Consider the following 19,795-nt stretch of genomic DNA (forward strand, 5'->3'; position numbering starts at 1 on the left):
TAGCGGTCGATGTGTGGAGTAATAGTAGTAGATGCAGAATCATTTCGGTCTACTTGTCACGGATGTGATGCCTATGTTCATGATCATGCCTAGATATTCTCATAACTATGCGCTTTTCTATCAATTGCTCGACAGTAAGTTGTTCACCCACCGTAAAATATGCTATCTTGAGAGAAGCCACTAGTGAAACCAATGGCCCCCGGGTCTATTTTCCTTCATATTAATCTCCCATCAACTAGCTATTTATGTCGCCATTTATTTTGCAATCTTTATTTTCCACTATACAACAAAAATACCAAAAACATTTATCTTATTATCTCTATCAGATCTCACTCTCATAAGTGACTGTGAAATTAATACTGCCTTGCTGAATCTTCATACTAAATTGTGTGACTTTTCCAATACCAACAATAATTATTTTATTAGCACTACGATTACTCCTCTTACTAATGCTAAATCTTGTGAAATTAATACTGCTTTGCTGAATCTTGTCATGAAAGATCAATTTGCTGGCCTTCCTAGTGAAGATGCCGCTACCCATCTAAACAGCATTGTTGATTTATGTGATATGCAAAAGAAGAAAGATGTGGATAATGATATTGTTAAATTGAAGCTATTTCCGTTTTCACTTAGAGATCATGCTAAAACTTGGTTCTCTTCTTTGCCTAAAAATAGTATTGATTCTTGGAATAAGTGCAAAGATGCTTTTATCTCTAAGTATTTTCCTCCCGCTAAGATAATCTCTCTTAGAAATGATATTATGAATTTTAAGCAACTTGATCATGAGCATGTTGCACAAGCTTCGGAGAGGATGAAATTAATGATACGTAATTTCCCTTCACATGGTTTGAATTTATGGATGATTATATAAAAAAATTATGCTGGATTGAATTTTGCTTCTAGAAATCTTTTAGATTCGGCCGCGGGAGGCACTTTCATGGAAATCACTTTAGGACAAGCTACTAAACTCCTAGATAATATTATGGTTAATTATTCTCAATGGCACACCGAAAGATCTACTAGTAAAAAGGTTCATGCGATAGAAGAGATTAATGTTTTGAGTGGAAAGATGGATGAACTTATGAAATTGTTTGCTAATAAGAGTGTTTCTTCTGATCCTAATGATATGCCTTTGTCTACTTTTATTGAGAATAATAATGAATCTATGGATGTGAATTTCGTTGGTAGGAACAACTTTGGTAACAACACGTATAGAGGAAACTTTAATTCTAGACCGTTCCCTAATAATTCCTCTAATAATTATGGTAATTCCTACAAAAACTCTTATGGAAATTATAATAATATGCCCTCTGATTTTGAGACTAGTGTTAAAGAATTTATGAATTCGCAAAAGAATTTCAATGCTTTGCTTGAAGAAAAATTGAATAAGATTGATGAGTTGGCTAGGAACGTGGATAGAATTTCTCTTGATGTTGATTCTTTGAAACTTAGATCTATTCCACCTAAGCATGATATCAATGAGTCTCTCAAAGCCATGAGAATTTCCATTTATGAGTGCAAAGAAAGAACCGCTAGGATGCAAGCTAAGAAAGATTGCTTTGTAAAAGCATGTTCTTCGAGTTTCCACGATAATAATGATGAAGATATAAAAGTGATTGGTGTGTCTCCTATTAAGTCTTTGTTTGCCAATATGAATCTTTATAAAGATGGGACTGGAGATGAGTCAACTTTAGTTAGAAGGCGTCCCAATGATTCAGAGTTTTTAGATCTTGATGCAAAAATTGGTAAAGGTGGGATTGAAGAGGTCAAAACTTTACATAGCAATGAACTCACTATTTTGGATTTCAAGGAATTTAATTATGATAATTGCTATTTGATAGATTGTATTTCCTTGTTGCAATCCGTGTTAAATTCTCCTCATGCTTATGATCAAAACAAAGCTTTCACTAAACATATTGTTCATGCTTTAATGCAATCTTATGAAGAAAAACTTCAATTAGAAGTTTCTATCCCTAGAAAACTTTATGATGAGTGGGAACCTACTATTAAAATTAAGACTAAAGATCATGAATGCTATGCTTTATGTGATTTGGGTGCTAGTGTTTCCACGATTCCAAAAACTTTGTGTGATGTGCTAGGTTTCCGTGAATTTGATGAGTGTTCTTTAAATTTGCATCTTGCAGATTCCACCATTAAGAAACCTATGGGAAGAATTAATGATGTTCTTATTGTTGCAAATTAGAATTATGTGCCCGTAGATTTTATTGTTCTTGATATAGATTGCAATCCTACTTGTCCTATTATTCTTGGTAGACCTTTCCTTAGAACGATTGGTGCGATCATTGATATGAAAGAAGGAAATATTAGATTCCAATTTCCATTAAGGAAAGGCATGGAACACTTTCCTAGGAAGAAAATTAAATTACCTTATGAATCTCTTATGAGAGCCACTTATGGATTGCATACCAAAGATGGCAATACCTAGATCTATTCATGTTTTTATGCCTAGCTAGGGGCGTTAAACGATAGCGCTTGTTGGGAGGCAACCCAATTTTATTTTTGTTCCCTGCTTTTTGTTCCTATTTAGTAATAAATAAATCATCTATCCTTCGTTATGTTTGTGTTTTTTTATGTTTTAATTAGTGTTTGTGCCAAGTAAAGCCCTTGGGACCTTCTTGGATGATTGTTATTTGATCTTGCTGAAAAAAATAGAAATTATGCGCTGACGACAATAATTTCCATTTTTAACCAGAGAGCAATAAAATACCAATTCCAACTGCAGTAGATGAATATAGAACTTATTTAGGTCTTCCTAATTTGTTAAGATTTTTGGAGTTACAGAAGTATTCGAAACCTACAGATTACTACAGACTGTTCTGTTTTTGACATATTCTATTTTTCGTGTGTTGTTTGCTTATTTTGATGAATACAATAGGTTTAACACCAATATACATAGAGAATGAGTTCATTACAGTACCTTAAGTGGTGATTTGTTTTCTTATACTAACGGAGCTCATGAGACTTTCTGTTGAGTTTTGTGTTGTGAAGTTTTCAAGTTTTTGGTTAAAGATTTGCTGGATTTTGGAATAAGGAGTGGCAAGAGCCTAATTTTGGGGATGCCCAAGGCACCCCAAGGTAAAATTCAAGTACAACCAAAAGCCTAAGCTTGGGGATGCCCCGGAAGGCATCCCCTCTTTCGTCTTCGTCTATCGGTAACTTTACTTGAGGCTATATTTTTATTCACCACGTGATATGTGTTTTGCTTGGAGCGTCTTGTATGATTTGAGTCTTTGCTTTTTAGTTTACCACAATCATACTTGCTGTACACACCTTTTGGGAGAGACACACATGAATCGGAATTTATTAGAATACTCTATGTGCTTCGCTTATATCTTTTGAGCTAGATAATTTTGCTCTAGTACTTCACTTATATTTTTTAGAGCACGGTGGTGGTTTTATTTTGTAGAAATTATTGATCTCTCATTCTTCACTTATATTATTTTGAGAGTCTTTTAGAACAGCATGGTAATTTTCTTTGGCTATAAAACTAGTCCTAATATGATAGGCATTCAAGATGGGTATGATAAAAACTTTCATACATAGTGCATTGAATACTATGATTCTTGATAGATGTTTTGAGATATAAAGGTGGTAATGTTAGAGTCATGCTAGTTGGGTAATTGTGGAATTGAGAAATACTTGTGTTAAAGTTGTCAAGTCCCGTAGCATGCACGTATGGTAGACGTTGTGTGACAAATTTGAAGCATGGGGTGTTCTTTGAGTGCTTTCCTTATGAGTGGCAGTCGGGGACGAGCGATGGTCTTTTCCTACCAATCTATCCCTCTAGGGGCATGCGTAGTAGTACTTTGCTTTGAGGGCTAATAAACTTTTGCAATAAGTATATGAGTTCTTTATGACTAATGTGAATCCATGGATCATACGCACTCTTACCTTCCCGCAATTTGCTAGCCTCTACGGTACCGTGCATTGTCCTTTCTCACCTTGAGAGTTGGTGCAAACTTCGCAGGTGCATCCAAACCCCGTGATACGATATGCTCTATCACACATAAGCCTCCTTATATCTTCCTCAAAACAGCCACCATACCTACCCAATATGGCATTTCCATAGCCATTCCGAGATATATTGCCATGCAACTTTCCACCGTTCCATTTATTATGACACACTCCATCATTGTCATATTGCTTTGCATGATCATGTAGTTGACATCGTATTTGTGGCAAAGACACTTTCATAATTCTTTCATACATGTCGCTCTTGATTCATCGCATATCCTGGTACACCGCCGGAGGCATTCACATAGAGTCATATTTTTGTTCTAGTATCGAGTTGTAACATTGAGTTATGAGTAAATAAAAGTGTGATGATCATCATTATTAGAACATTGTCCCATGTGAGGAAAAAAAGAAATAAAAAAAGAGGCCAAAGAAGCCCAAATAAAAATAAGGCCAAAGAAGCCCAAACAAAAAATCAGAGAAGAAGAGAGAAGGGACAATGTTACTATACTTTTTCCACACTTGTGCTTCAAAATAGCATCATGGTCTTCATGATAGAGAGTTTCTTATTTTGTCACTTTCATATACTAGTGGGAATTTTTCATTATAGAACTTGGCTTGTATATTCCAATGATGGGCTTCCTCAAAATGCCCTAGGTCTTCGTGAGCAAGCAAGTTGGATGCACACCCACTTAGTTTCTTTAGATGAGCTTTCATACACTTATAGCTCTAGTGCATCCGTTGCATGGCAATCCCTACTCCTCGCATTGACATCAATTGATGGGCATCTCCATAGCCCGTTGGTTAACCACGTCAATGTAAGACTTTCTCCTCTTTTGTCTTCTCACATAACCTCCATCATCATATACTATTCCACCTATAGTGCTATATCCATGGCTTGCGCTCATATATTGCGTAAGGGTTGAAAAGGCTGAAGCGCGTTAAAAAGTATGAACCAATTTCTTGGCTTGTCATCGGGGTTATGCATGAGGGGAGCATCCTGTGTGACGAAAATGAAGCATGGCCAAACTATATGATTTTGTAGGGATAAGCTTTCTTTGGCTATGTTATTTTGATAAGACATAATTGCTTGGTTAGTATGCTTGAAGTATTACTATTTTTTATGTGAATACTAAAATTTTATCTTGAATCTATTGGATCTAAACATTCATGCCACAATAAAGAGAATTACATTGAAAATTATGTTAGGGAGCATTCCACATCAAAAGTTCTGTTTTTATCATTTACCTACTCGAGGACGAGCAGGAATTAAGCTTGGGGATGCTTGATACGTCTCCAACGTATCTATAATTTTTTATTGTTCATGCTATTATATTATCTGTTTTGGATGTTTAATGGGCTTTAATATACATTTTTATATTATTTTTGGGACTAACCTATTAACCAAAAGCATAGTGCAAATTGTTGTTGTTTTCTGCCTATTTCAGTGTTTCGCAGAAAAGGAATATCAAACGGAATCCAAATGGAATGAAACCTTCGCGAGGATCTTTTTTGGAGCAAACGTGATCCAGGAGACTTGGAGTGGACGTCAAGGAAGCAGCGAGGCAACTGCATCAAGGTGTTCTGCTGCTGGATCAACTGGGTGAGCTCCGGCGGAAAGGAAAATCCGGGGTCACGTCTCGGAGGCATCTGAGGGTTTAGAAAAGATGAGATATAAGAATGGAGGGGGTCTAAAGGGAAAACACTACCCATATGCACATGAGGCAAAAGCACACAATTCACTTCAATCAATCAAACAAAGGCATACAATCGATCTAACTATCGCAAAAGTGCTCGGACTACTATATTTACATGGTGGACTACTACTACTGATGAGGTGGTCTACTAGAAATATTCTACGGTTGTGGACTCCATGATATCCGCTCCTGCTTCATCAACATAGTCATCATCGCTACTATCTTGTTCCGAGTCGGTGCCGGCAATGATGATGTAGTCCTCCGGGCTAATCTCCTTGGGTTCTTCGTCTTCATCTATTGGTGTTGGGCCTCCCATAAATATGCCAATCTTCTTGATCAGATCGTCGTTCTTCTCCACCAATACTTCAATTTCTCCTTCATAATATTCGCGTGTAGCCTTGAGTTCTTCCTCCAGTTCCTTGATTCTAGTCTTAGCCTTCTTCAGATCTATCATGTCGGCGCACATCTGATTCTCCTGTCGTCGAATGTGCTGGTCTAACTCCTGAATAAAAGCTGCAATTGATCTATCTTTCCTGGTGCTGATCATCTCCCAGTGTTCATCTCGGCGCCCACAAATCTGGTAGATAGTATCCTTGAGATCCTTGCGGTAGACTTCTCCAATGCGTCCCATGGCGATGTGAGCTGCCATACTCTTTCCTAGTCTCCAAGTTGATGCATCAAAAGAAAACTCTATGGGCTCAGTGACTGGCATGAACGTCCTTCCTGGAATCTTGAACTTGAATCATCCAGCGCTCTTCTTCAGGTAAAGTGGCGTTGTAGGTTCCCGTGAAGCTTGGTACTCCTATGTTCAGGTATCTAGTGACTTCCTTCAAGTGGCGTCCAAAGGGTGTATCTTCATCCGGTTGTGTGAACCTGTTCCTTGCATCCGCCATCCTAAAGAGTAGAAAAGATGAGAAGTCAGAAGAGAAGAGAGTGAGTAGTGATCTAGGTCTTTGGCTTAGTGGTCGTGTCCTACAGTCAGCGTGTGCTCTGATACCATCTCTGTAGCGACCAGACCTCAAACAGTCTGATCTCTGTGCTCCGGTGTCATCCCTGGATCAGTAATGCTGACACCACACAGTACTCGGAGGATTTATAGCAAAGTAGCAATCACACACTTATTACATCGAGTGTCTCAAAAGAGAACTTATTACAATAAGTATGGCTTAAGGCCATCTAGTAACGATAACAGCGGAAGGCTTGGAAGATAAGTGAGTCCATCAACTCCAACGGCATCACTGAGTATAGAACCACGACCTAAAACTCCTTAATCGTCGTCTGAAAAGTCTGCAACATTAACGTTGCAGCCCGAAAACGGGTCAGCACATGGAATATGCTGGCAAGGTAACACATAGAGAGTAATGGAATGCAACAGCTATACTATATGCATATTTGGCTGGTGGAAAGCTCTATGGTTACAGTTTTTGCGTAAAGCCAATTTTTCCCTACTTCAAAGGAATAAATTTAATTACTATCATGGTGGTTGTGAAACATTGAGAATGGTTGATAGCATCCTCAATCCCAATTAAGTAACATCATTAAAACCCATCAAAATTAATTTAGAGTAACATGTTGAGATTCAAATGAAAATCCAGGTACTAGATACTCAAGATGTCCATAACCGGGGACACGGCTAACCATGATTAGTTTATTACACTCTGCAGAGGTTTGCACACTTTTCCCCACAAGACTCGATCGCCTCCGTTTGGTTTTTCGCACTACATGGTGTTTGAGAAACGGATGACCGAGACATAGTCTTTCAGAAGCGCTGGCACCTTACGATCGGGTAGACCATACCACCTACATCCCCTACATCTGCTAGTCTACCACTGTAAGAGTTTGCACAACTTAGTCAACTATGCCAGAGCCCATAATGGCTTGTGGCTGCACAAGGAAGTTTCTAGTATGAATAATCTCATGATCCCTTTGAGCCTAGGTGGCGGTCCAATAAAAACAGGCAAGTCCTGGTAACCCCAGGTGCCTCAATCCACCCAGATGTGTGTTAGGTTGCCACCTTAGATAAACCATTAATTAACAATCTCACATCTGTCATGGATATCACTCACCCAATCCACGTCTACTAGCATAGCATGGCATAATAAGCAAACGTAGAAGTAACTCCCAAAGGTTTGATAATTAAACAGGTAATAGGTACTACCTCATCTACTTCCCATCCCACAATTTAATTAGATCCTAATCATGCAATGTGTGAGGATTGATCTAATGCAATAAAACAGGGTTGTAGAAAAGGTATGATCAAAGTGTTACTTGCCTTGCTGATGATCCGCGAAACCTGGAGATTCAACGTAACAGGCGGCGCACTCCGGGTATTCTATCGCAAACAAACAACAAGCATACAATATGTACTCATCTAATGCACAGGTAAAACTCAAATAGAAGATCTAACCAGAAAGTTCAACTTAAGAACCCTGGTTGGCAAAAAGAATCAAATCGAACGAAGCGAAAGAAAACAAACGGCGAAAGAAAACAACTTCGTTCTAGTAATCTGGATCTAGGGCAAATTTTACAGTAGCAAAACATGTTTAAGTCGATTATTCGGAAAGAGGGTTTCGAGACGAAACTCCAGGCGCTTGAATCGCCTGATTCCGATAAACGAGTGAAAAGTTATACTAAAACGAAAATCGGATCAGAAATCGCGATCAGAAAATAACCGCGGAAAATCCGACGAAAAAGACAAACGACGAACAATTCTTTTTAAAAAAAAACTGCACGGAAAACAAGGCGGCGGCGAACCTCGAAAAGCGCGCAACTCCGGCGGGCGGCGGCGGCGGCGGGCGGCGGCGGGAGGCGGCGGCGGCTAGGGTTTCGGCGGCGGGGTGGGCTGGCTCTCTCGGCCCGGGCCTCGGGCGCTATTTAAAGGCGCCCCGGGCGGAGGTTTCCCGGCCGGATACGGCCCGTAGTCGGTTACGCGTTTTTTTTAAATCCGCTCAGAAGAAAAATAAAAAGAAATACTAAACAGACTCCAAAAATCACGAAATAAATTTTGCCGGGTTTCTAAAATCAAGCCCGATAAAGTGAACATTTATCTGGGCCCAAACTACAACTTTGAAAAACGCGCATTTTTCTAAATTCAAATGAAAATACCCAAAAACTCCGAAATAAAACTTATTTGATTTTTTTATTAAATCCTCAATATTTCTATATTTTGGGAAAGTCATTTTATTCCCTCTCCCATATTTTGTAATAGAAATAATTGATGATAAAATAAATAAAATCAAATGATCCTGTTTACATAATTTGAGAAAACTCAAATATGTAAATAACGAAATCCCCAACTCTCTCCGTGGGTCCTTGAGTTGCTTAGGATTTTCTAGGATCAAAACCAAAAGCAAATTAAAATATGATATGCATGATGACCTAATGTATAACATTCCAAATTGAAAATTTGGGATGTTACAAACCTACCCCCCTTAAGATGAATCCCGCCCTCGAGATTCGGGTTGGCTAGAAAATAGGTGAGGGTGGTCTTTGAGCAAATCTTCCTCTCGCTTCCAGGTGGCTTCATCCTCCGTGTGGTGGCTCCACTGAACTTTGCAAAACTTGATAACCTTGCTACGAGTAACTCGGCTGGCAAACTCAAGAATCTTGACTGGTTTCTCCTCATAGGTCAAATTGTTATCCAACTGAATTGCTTCCAATGGTATGGTGTCTTTCAAAGGTATGTCAGCCATCTCCGCGTGACACTTCTTCAACTGAGAAACGTGGAACACATCATGCACTCCGGCTAATCCTTCTGGCAATTCCAACTTGTAGGCCACTTCTCCCATACGCTCCAAAACTCTATATGGCCCTACAAATCGTGGCGCTAACTTCCCCTTAACTCCAAAGCGCTTGATCCCTCGAAGTGGGGATACTCGAAGATAAGCTCTGTCTCTGACTTCGTAAACTGTCTCCTTGCGTTTAGAATCTGCGTAGCTCTTCTGCCTAGACTGGGCTACCTTGAGCCTATCGCGAATCAACTTCACCTTCCGTTCAGACTCCTTAATCAAATCTGGTCCAAACAACTGGCGGTCTCCAACTTCGTCCCATGACAACGGTGTCCTGCACCTCCTTCCGTACAAAGCCTCGAAAGGGGCCATCTTCAAACTGGTCTGATAGCTATTATTGTAAGAAAACTCTGCATATGGCAAATTATCGTCCCAACTAGATCCATAATCTAGCGCACAAGCTCTCAGCATATCTTCCAAAATCTGATTGACTCTCTTAGTCTGTCCATCTGTCTGCGGGTGAAAAGCTGTACTAAACTCTAGCCTAGTACCCAAAGTCTCATGCAACTGCTTCCAGAACTTTGAGGTAAACTGGGTTCCTCTATCTGATACAATACTCCTCGGAACTCCATGCAGACAAATGATCCTGGTCATGTATATCTTTGCCAACTTAGCACTGGTGTAAGTGGTCTTTACTGGGATGAAATGTGCTACTTTCGTCAATCGGTCAACTACAACCCAAATCGAGTCATAGCCTGAACGAGTCCGTGGTAATCCCGTGATAAAATCCATACCTAGCTTATCCCACTTCCATTCGGGTATCGGCAATGGTTGCAACAATCCTGCTGGCTTCTGATGTTCTGCCTTTACTCTCTGACATACATCACAAACTGCTACATACTCCGCAATATCCTTCTTCATTCCGGTCCACTAGAAAATATCCTTCAAATCCAAATACATCTTGGTATTTCCTGGGTGAATCGAATACGGTGAGTCATGTGCCTCTTGCAGAATCAACTTTCTGATCTCCGGGTCATTGGGCACGTAAACACGGTCTTCAAACCATAGGGTGTCGTGCTCATCCTCACGAAATCCTTTAGCTTTTCCTTTGCTCAGTTTCTCCTTTATGGCGGCAATCTCTTTGTCCGTTTTCTGAGCTTCTCTGATTCTATCCATCAAAGTTGACTGAATCTCTAGCGCTGCTACATAGCCTCTCGGAACTATTTCCACACATAGTTCACGAAGATTTTCTGCTAACTCCTTGGGTATTTCTCCCGTCATTAGTGTATTGACATGGCTCTTGCGGCTTAATGCATCGGCTACTACATTAGCCTTCCCGGGATGATAATGCAATCTCATATCATAATCCTTGATAAGCTCCAACCATCTCCTTTGTCTGAGATTCAACTCCTTCTGCGTGAAAATGTACTTCAAACTCTTATGATCCGTGTACACCTCACAATGATTTCCAATGAGGAAATGTCTCCATGTCTTCAATGCATGCACTACGGCTGCTAACTCCAAATCATGCGTAGCATAATTCAATTCGTGGGGCTTCAGTTGTCGTGAAGCATACGAAACAACTCTCCCTTCCTGCATAAGCACTGCTCCAAGTCCTCGACGTGAAGCGTCGCAATACACCTCATAATCCTTGGTTTGATCTGGCAAAATCAACACTGGTGAGGTAACCAAGCATTTCTTCAACTCCTGGAAACTTGCCTCACACTCCTCAGTCCATTTGAACTTAGTATCCTTCTTCAGCAACTCCGTCATAGGCTTTGCAATCTTTGAGAAATTCTCAATAAATCTCCGGTAGTATCCTGCGAGTCCAAGAAAACTCCGGATCTCTCCAACTGTTGTTGGTGCTTCCCACTTGGTCACGGTTTCAACTTTAGCGGGATCTACTGCTATACCTTCTCCGGATATAACGTGTCCGAGGAATCCTACTTCCTTCAGCCAAAACTCACATTTGCTGAACTTGGCATATAATTGATGTTCTCGGAGCTTTCCAAGTACCAAACGCAAATGCTCCTTATGCTCCTCTTCATTCTTCGAATATACCAGGATATCATCAATGAACACTACGACGAACTTATCCAAAAACTCCATAAACACTTTGTTCATCATGTTCATAAAATAGGCAGGCACGTTAGTTAGTCCAAATGACATAACGGTATACTCATATAGTCCATATCTTGTGGTGAATGCTGTCTTAGGTATATCCTGTTCTCGAATCTTCAACTGGTAGTATCCAGATCGCAAGTCGATCTTGGAAAACACTTTAGCTCCTTGCAATCGATCAAACAGATCGTTGATCATTGGTAGTGGGTACTTGTTCTTGATTGTTACTTCATTCAATCCTCGATAGTCAACAACCATCCTTAATGATCCATCCTTCTTTTCCACTAAAAGTACTGGTGATCCCCAAGGCGAAGAACTTGGGCGAATATATCCCTTATCCAGTAACTCCTTAATCTGCTTCTTAATTTCCACCAAATCTTTTGCTGGCATCCTATATGGTCTCTTCGATATTGGCCCAGTGCCTGGAAATAGCTCAATCAAAAACTCAATGTCTCTATCCGGTGGCATGCCTGGCAACTCTTCGGGAAATACATCAGGAAAATCCTTTACCACTGGTACTTCCTCCTACACAACTCCTGTTAGGCAATTCACTTGTGTCCTTTTTGGTACATGCCGGGATACATACTTGATCCTTCTCCCTTCTGGTGTGGTAAGCAAAATTGACTTACTAGCACACTCAATATTCCCTTTATACTTTGATAACCAATCCATGCCTAATATCACATCCAATCCTTGAGATTCCAATACTATTAGGTCTGAGGGAAAAACATAGTTACCAATCCTTAATGGTAACCGATCACACCATAAACTTGCCACATACTCTGCTCCTAGCGAGGTTACTAACATGGGTGACCTAAGGGCTTGGGTTGGTAGTTTATACTTATCCACAAATCCCCTTGATATGTATGAATGCGATGCACCAGTATCAAAAGAACGAGTGCAGTAAATGACTTAACCAAAAACTTACCTATTACTACATCGGGCTGAGCTTCAACCTCCTCCACATTAACGTGGTTCACCTGTCCCCTGTTGAAAGGGTTAGGCTTCTTCCCAGAACTTCCATTGCTATTTTGGCCTTCAGGACATTCATTTGCAAAATGTCCTGGCTTCGAACACTTATAGCAAGTGACGTGGCTCAAATCCTTCTTGGCTGGGGTTGATGGGGTGCTGCGGTTCTGTCCATTACTTCCTCCATTCCCATTGCCATTCTTGGTGCCATTGTGATTGTGCGAGCTACCTACTCCATGGGTATGCAGAAAATGTCCTCCTGGTCTAGGGGTAAAACGAGGCTTCTGCTGAGCTCCTGAATTATACTTTCCTTGTCCATACTTCCTCTTGCGGTTCTCAATTTGCTGCTGCTTCCCTTCAATCATAAGAGCACGATCTACCAACTCCTGGTAGTTGTTGAAGGTGGCTACCATCAACTGCATGCTCAATTCATCATTCAGTCCTTCCAGAAATTTCTCCTGCTTAACTGCGTCCGTAGCAATGTCATCTGGGGCATAACGTGCTAGCTTACGAAACTCCTCCACATACTGGCCAACTATCCGTCCTCCTTGGCGCAAGTTATGAAACTCACGCTTCTTCATGGCCATTGCTCCTGCTGAAACATGGGCGGTATGAAAAGCTTGCTGGAACTGGTCCCATGTGACAATGTCGATTGGGAAGGTGGCTGTGAAATTCTCCCACCAAGATGCTGCGGGTCCTTCTAACTGATGTGCGGCAAACTTAACCTTCTCCACATCTGTGCATCCTGCTGTGGTCAACTCCCTAGCTATCTTGCGGAGCCATTCATCTGCTACTATCGGCTCGGTGCTACTGGAAAACACCGGCGGATTTAGCCTAAGAAAACGGGCTAAGTGGTCAACAGGTGGTGGTGGTGGTGGTGGGTTGTTGTTGTTGTTCCCTTGATTCTGATTCTGAACTAGCAACTGCATCAAGGTGTTCTGCTGCTGGATCAACTGGGTGAGCTCCGGCGGAAAGGCAAATCCGGGGTCACGTCTCGGAGGCATCTGAGGGTTTAGAAAAGATGAGATATAAGAATAGAGGGGGTCTAAAGGGAAAACACTACCCATATGCACATGAGGCAAAAGCACACAATTCACTTCAATCAATCAAACAAAGGCATACAATCGATCTAACTATCGCAAAAGTGCTCGGACTACTATATTTACATGGTGGACTACTACTACTGATGAGGTGGTCTACTAGAAATATTCTACGGTTGTGGACTCCATGATATCCGCTCCTGCTTCATCAACATAGTCATCATCGCTACTATCTTGTTCCGAGTCGGTGCCGGCAATGATGATGTAGTCCTCCGGGCTAATCTCCTTGGGTTCTTCGTCTTCATCTATTGGTGTTGGGCCTCCCATAAATATGCCAATCTTCTTGATCAGATCGTCGTTCTTCTCCACCAATACTTCAATTTCTCCTTCATAATATTCGCGTGTAGCCTTGAGTTCTTCCTCCAGTTCCTTGATTCTAGTCTTAGCCTTCTTCACATCTATCATGTCGGCGCACATCTGATTCTCCTGTCGTCGAATGTGCTGGTTTAACTCCTGAATAAAAGCTGCAATTGATCTATCTTTCCTGGTGCTGATCATCTCCCAGTGTTCATCTCGGTGCCCACAAATCTGGTAGATAGTATCCTTGAGATCCTTGCGGTAGACTTCTCCAATGCGTCCCATGGCGATGTGAGCTGCCATACTCTTTCCTAGTCTCCAAGTTGGTGCATCAAAAGAAAACTCTATGGGCTTAGTGACTGGCATGAACGTCCTTCCTGGAATCTTGAACTTGAATCATCCAGCGCTCTTCTTCAGGTAAAGTGGCGTTGTAGGTTCCCGTGAAGCTTGGTACTCCTATGTTCAGGTATCTAGTGACTTCCTTCAAGTGGCGTCCAAAGGGTGTATCTTCATCCGGTTGTGTGAACCTGTTCCTTGCATCCGCCATCCTAAAGAGTAGAAAAGATGAGAAGTCAGAAGAGAAGAGAGTGAGTAGTGATCTAGGTCTTTGGCTTAGTGGTCGTGTCCTACAGTCAGCGTGTGCTCTGATACCATCTCTGTAGCGACCAGACCTCAAACAGTCTGATCTCTGTGCTCCGGTGTCATCCCTGGATCAGTAATGCTGACACCACACAGTACTCGAAGGATTTATAGCAGAGTAGCAATCACACACTTATTACATCGAGTGTCTCAAAAGAGAACTTATTACAATAAATATGGCTTAAGGCCATCTAGTAACGATAACAGCGGAAGGCTTGGAAGATAAGTGAGTCCATCAACTCCAACGGCATCACTGAGTATAGAACCACGACCTAAAACTCCTTAATCGTCGTCTGAAAAGTCTGCAACATTAACGTTGCAGCCCGAAAACGGGTCAGCACATGGAATATGCTGGAAAGGTAACACATAGAGAGTAATGGAATGCAACAGCTATACTATATGCATATTTGGCTGGTGGAAAGCTCTATGGTTACAGTTTTTGCGTAAAGCCAATTTTTCCCTACTTCAAAGGAATAAATTTAATTACTATCATGGTGGTTGTGAAACATTGAGAATGGTTGACAGCATCCTCAATCCCAATTAAGTAACATCATTAAAACCCATCAAAATTAATTTAGAGTAACATGTTGAGATTCACATGAAAATCCAGGTACTAGATACTCAAGATGTCCATAACCGGGGACACGGCTAACCATGATTAGTTTATTACACTCTGCAGAGGTTTGCGCACTTTTCCCCACAAGACTCGATCGCCTCCGTTTGGTTTCTCGCACTACATGGTGTTTGAGAAACGGATGACCGAGACATAGTCTTTCAGAAGCGCTAGCACCTTACGATCGGGTAGACCGTACCACCTACATCCCCTACATCTGCTAGTCTACCACTGTAAGAGTTCGCACAACTTAGTCAACTATGCCAGAGCCCATAATGGCTTGTGGCTGCACACGGAAGTTTCTAGTATGAATAATCTCATGATCCCTTTGAGCCTGGGTGGCGGTCCAATAAAAACAGGCAAGTCCTGGTAACCCCAGGTGCCTCAATCCACCCAGATGTGTGTTAGGTTGCGACCTTAGATAAACCATTAATTAACAATCTCACATCTGTCATGGATATCACTCACCCAATCCACGTCTACTAGCATAGCATGGCATAATAAGCAAACGTAGAAGTAACTCCCAAAGGTTTGATAATTAAACAGGTAATAGGTACTACCTCATCTACTTCCCATCCCACAATTTAATTAGATCCTAATCATGCAATGTGTGAGGATTGATCTAATGCAATAAAATAGGGTTGTAGAAAAGGTATGATCAAAGTGTTACTTGTCTTGCTGATGATCCGCGAAACCTGGAGATTCAACGTAACAGGCGGCGCACTCCGGGTATTCTATCGCAAACAAACAACAAGCATACAATATGTACTCATCTAATGCACAGGTAAAACTCAAATACAAGATCTAACTAGAAAGTTCAACTTAAGAACCCTGGTTGGCAAAAAGAATCAAATCGAACGAAGCGAAAGAAAACAAACGGCGAAAGAAAACAACTTCGTTCTAGTAATCTAGATCTAGGGCAAATTTTACAGTAGCAAAACATGTTTAAGTTGATTATTCGGAAAGAGGGTTTCGAGACGAAACTCCAGGCGCTTGAATCGCCTGATTCCGATAAACGAGCGAAAAGTTATACTAAAACGAAAATCGGATCAGAAATCGCGATCAGAAAATAATCGCGGAAAATCAGACGAAAAAGACAAACGACGAACAATTTTTTTACAAAAAAACTGCACGGAAAACGAGGCGGCATCGAACCTCGAAAAGCGCGCAACTCCGGCGGGCGGCGGCGGCGGCGGGCGGCGGCGGCGGCGGCGGGAGGCGACGGCGGCTAGGGTTTCGGCAGCGGGGTGGGCTGGCTCTCTCGGCCCGGGCCTCGGGCGCTATTTAAAGACGCCCCGGGGGGAGGTTTCCCGGCCAGATACGGCCCGTAGTCGGTTACGCGTTTTTTTTTAAATCCGCTCGGAAGAAAAATAAAAAGAAATACTAAACGGACTCCAAAAATCACGAAATAAATTTTGCCGGGTTTCTAAAATCAAGCCCGATAAAGTGAACATTTATCTGGGCCCAAACTACAAATTTGAAAAACACGCATTTTTTCTAAATTCAAATAAAAATACCGAAAAACTCCGAAATAAAACTTATTTGATTTTTTTATTAAATCCTCAATATTTCTATATTTTGGGAAAGTCATTTTATTCCCTCTCCCATATTTTGTAATAGAAAAAATTGATGATAAAATAAATAAAATCAAATGATCCTGTTTACATAATTTGAGAAAACTCAAATATGTAAATAACGAAATCCCCAACTCTCTCCGTGGGTCCTTGAGTTGCTTAGGATTTTCTAGGATCAAAACCAAAAGCAAATTAAAATATGATATGCATGATGACCTAATGTATAACATTCCAAATTGAAAATTTGGGATGTTACAAACCTACCCCCCTTAAGATGAATCTCGCCCTCGAGATTCGGGTTGGCTAGAAAATAGGTGAGGGTGGTCTTTGAGCAAATCTTCCTCTTGCTCCCAGGTGGCTTCATCCTCCGTGTGGTGGCTCCACTGAACTTTGCAAAACTTGATAACCTTGCTATGAGTAACTCGGCTGGCAAACTCAAGAATCTTGACTGGTTTCTCCTCATAGGTCAAATTGTTATCCAACTGAATTGCTTCCAATGGTACGGTGTCTTTCAAAGGTATGTCAGCCATCTCCGCGTGACACTTCTTCAACTGAGAAACGTGGAACACATCATGCACTCCGGCCAATCCTTTTGGCAATTCCAACTTGTAGGTCACTTCTGGCATGTTTGATATCTTTGCAAGTCTCTTTGAATTATCAGTTTGGTTTGGCCTAGTAGATTGATCTTTCTTGCAATGGGAGAAGTGCTTAGCTTTCGGTTCAATCTTGCGATGCTCGATTCAAGTGACAGAAAGGGAAATGACACGTATTGTATTGTTGCCATCGAGGATAAAAAGATGGGGTTTATATCATATTGCTTGATTGTATCCCTCTACATCATGTCATCTTGCCTAATGCGTTACTCTGTTCTTATTAACTTAATGCTCTAGATGCATGCTGGATAGCGGTCGATGTGTGGAGTAATAGTAGTAGATGCAGAATCGTTTCGGTCTACTTGTCACGGACGTGATGCCTATGTTCATGACCATGCCTAGATATTCTCATAACTATACACTTTTCTATCAACTGCTCGACAGTAATTTCTTCACCCACCGTAAAATATGCTATCTTGAGAGAAGCCACTAGTGAAACCTATGGCCCCCGGGTCTATTTTCCATCATATTAATCTCCCGTCAACTAGCTATTTATGCCGCCATTTATTTTGCAATCTTTATTTTCCAATCTATACAACCAAAATACCAAAAATATTTATCTTATTAACTCCATCAGATCTCACTCTCGTAAGTGACCGTGAAGGGATTGACAACCCCTTTATCGCGTTGGTTGCGAGGTTCTTGTTTGTTTGTGCAGGTACTAGGGGATTTGCGTGTAGTCTCTGAAGGAAATATGCCCTAGAGGCAATAATAAAGTTATTATATATTTCCTTATTTCATGATAAATGTTTATTAGTAATGCTAGAATTGTATTAACCGGAAACATAATACATGTGTCAATACATAAACAAACAGAGTGTCACTAGTATGCCTCTACTTGACTAGCTCGTTGATCAAAGATGGTTATGTTTCCTAGCCATTGACATGAGTTGTCATTTGATTAACGGGATCACATCATTATGAGAATGATGTGATTGACTTGACCCATTTCATTAGCTTAGCACACGATCGTTTAGTATTCTACTATTGCTTTCTTCATGACTTATACATGTTCCTATGACTATGAGATTATGCAACTCCCGTTTACCGGAGGAACACTTTGTGTGCTACCAAACATCACAACATAACTGGATGATTATAAAGGTGCTCTACAGGTGTCTCCGAAGGTACTTGTTTTGTTGGCGTATTTTGAGATTAGGATTTGTCACTCCGATTGTCGGAGAGGTATCTCTGGGCCCACTCGGTAATACACATCACTATAAGCCTTACAAGCATTGCAACTAATGAGTTAGTTGCAGGATGATGTATTGCAGAACGAGTAAAGAGACTTGCCAGTAACGAGAATGAACTAGGTATTAAGATACCGACGATCGAATCTCGGGCAAGTAACATACTGATGACAAAGGGAACAACGTATGTTGTTATGTGGTTTGACCGATAAAGATCTTCGTAGAATATGTAGGAGCCAATATGAGCATCCAGGTTCCCCTATTGGTTATTGACCGGAGACATGTCTCGGTCATGTCTACATAGTTCTCTATCCCGTAGGGTCTGCACGCTTAAAGTTCGATGACGGTTATATTATGAGTTTATGTGTTTTGATGTACCGAAGGAAGTTCGGAGTCCCGGATGTGATCACGGACATGAAGAGGAGTCTCGAAATGGTCGAGACATAAAGATTTATATATTCGAAGCCTATATTTGGATATCGGAAGTGTTCCAGGTGAAATCGGGATTTTACCGGAGTACCGGGGGTTCCGGGAACCCCCCCCCCCCTGGGGGGGGGGGGTTAATGGGCCAAGATGGGCCTTAGTGGAGAAGAGGAGGGGTGGCTAGGGTAGGCCGCGCGCCCCCTCTCCCTCTAGTCCGAACTGGACAAGGAGGGGGGCGATGCCCCCCTTTCCTTCCTCTCTCCCTCTTCTCCTAATCCAACTAGGAAAGGAGGGAGTCCTACTCCCGGTGGGAGTAGGACTCCTCCCTGGAACGCCTCCTCCTGGCCGGCCGCCTCTTCCCCCTTGCTCCTTTATATACAGGGGCAAGGGGGTACCTCTAGACACAACAATTGATCTCTTGGATCTCTTAGCTGTGTGCGGTGCCCCCCTCCACCATAGTCCACCTCGATAATATCGTAGCGGTGCTTAGGCTAAGCCCTACGTCGGTAGAACATCATCATTGTAGCCATGTCGTCCTGCTGACGGAGCTCTCCCTCAAAGCTCGGCCGGATCGGAGTTCGAGGGACGTCATCAAGCTGAACGTGTGCTGAACTCGGAGGTGTCGTACGTTCAGTACTTGATCGGTCGGATCATGAAGACGTACGACTACATCAACCGCATTGTGCAAACGCTTCCGCTTTCGGTCTACGAGGGTACATGGACAACACTCTCCCCTCTCGTTGCTATGCATCACCATGATCCTGTGTGTGCGTAGGAATTTTTTTGAAATTACTACGTTCCCCAACAGTGGCATCA

The sequence above is a fragment of the Triticum urartu genome, chromosome 4A (genome assembly GCF_056163025.1).
Source record: "Triticum urartu cultivar PI428250 chromosome 4A, HENAU_Tu73, whole genome shotgun sequence".
Taxonomy (NCBI): Eukaryota; Viridiplantae; Streptophyta; class Magnoliopsida; order Poales; family Poaceae; genus Triticum; species Triticum urartu.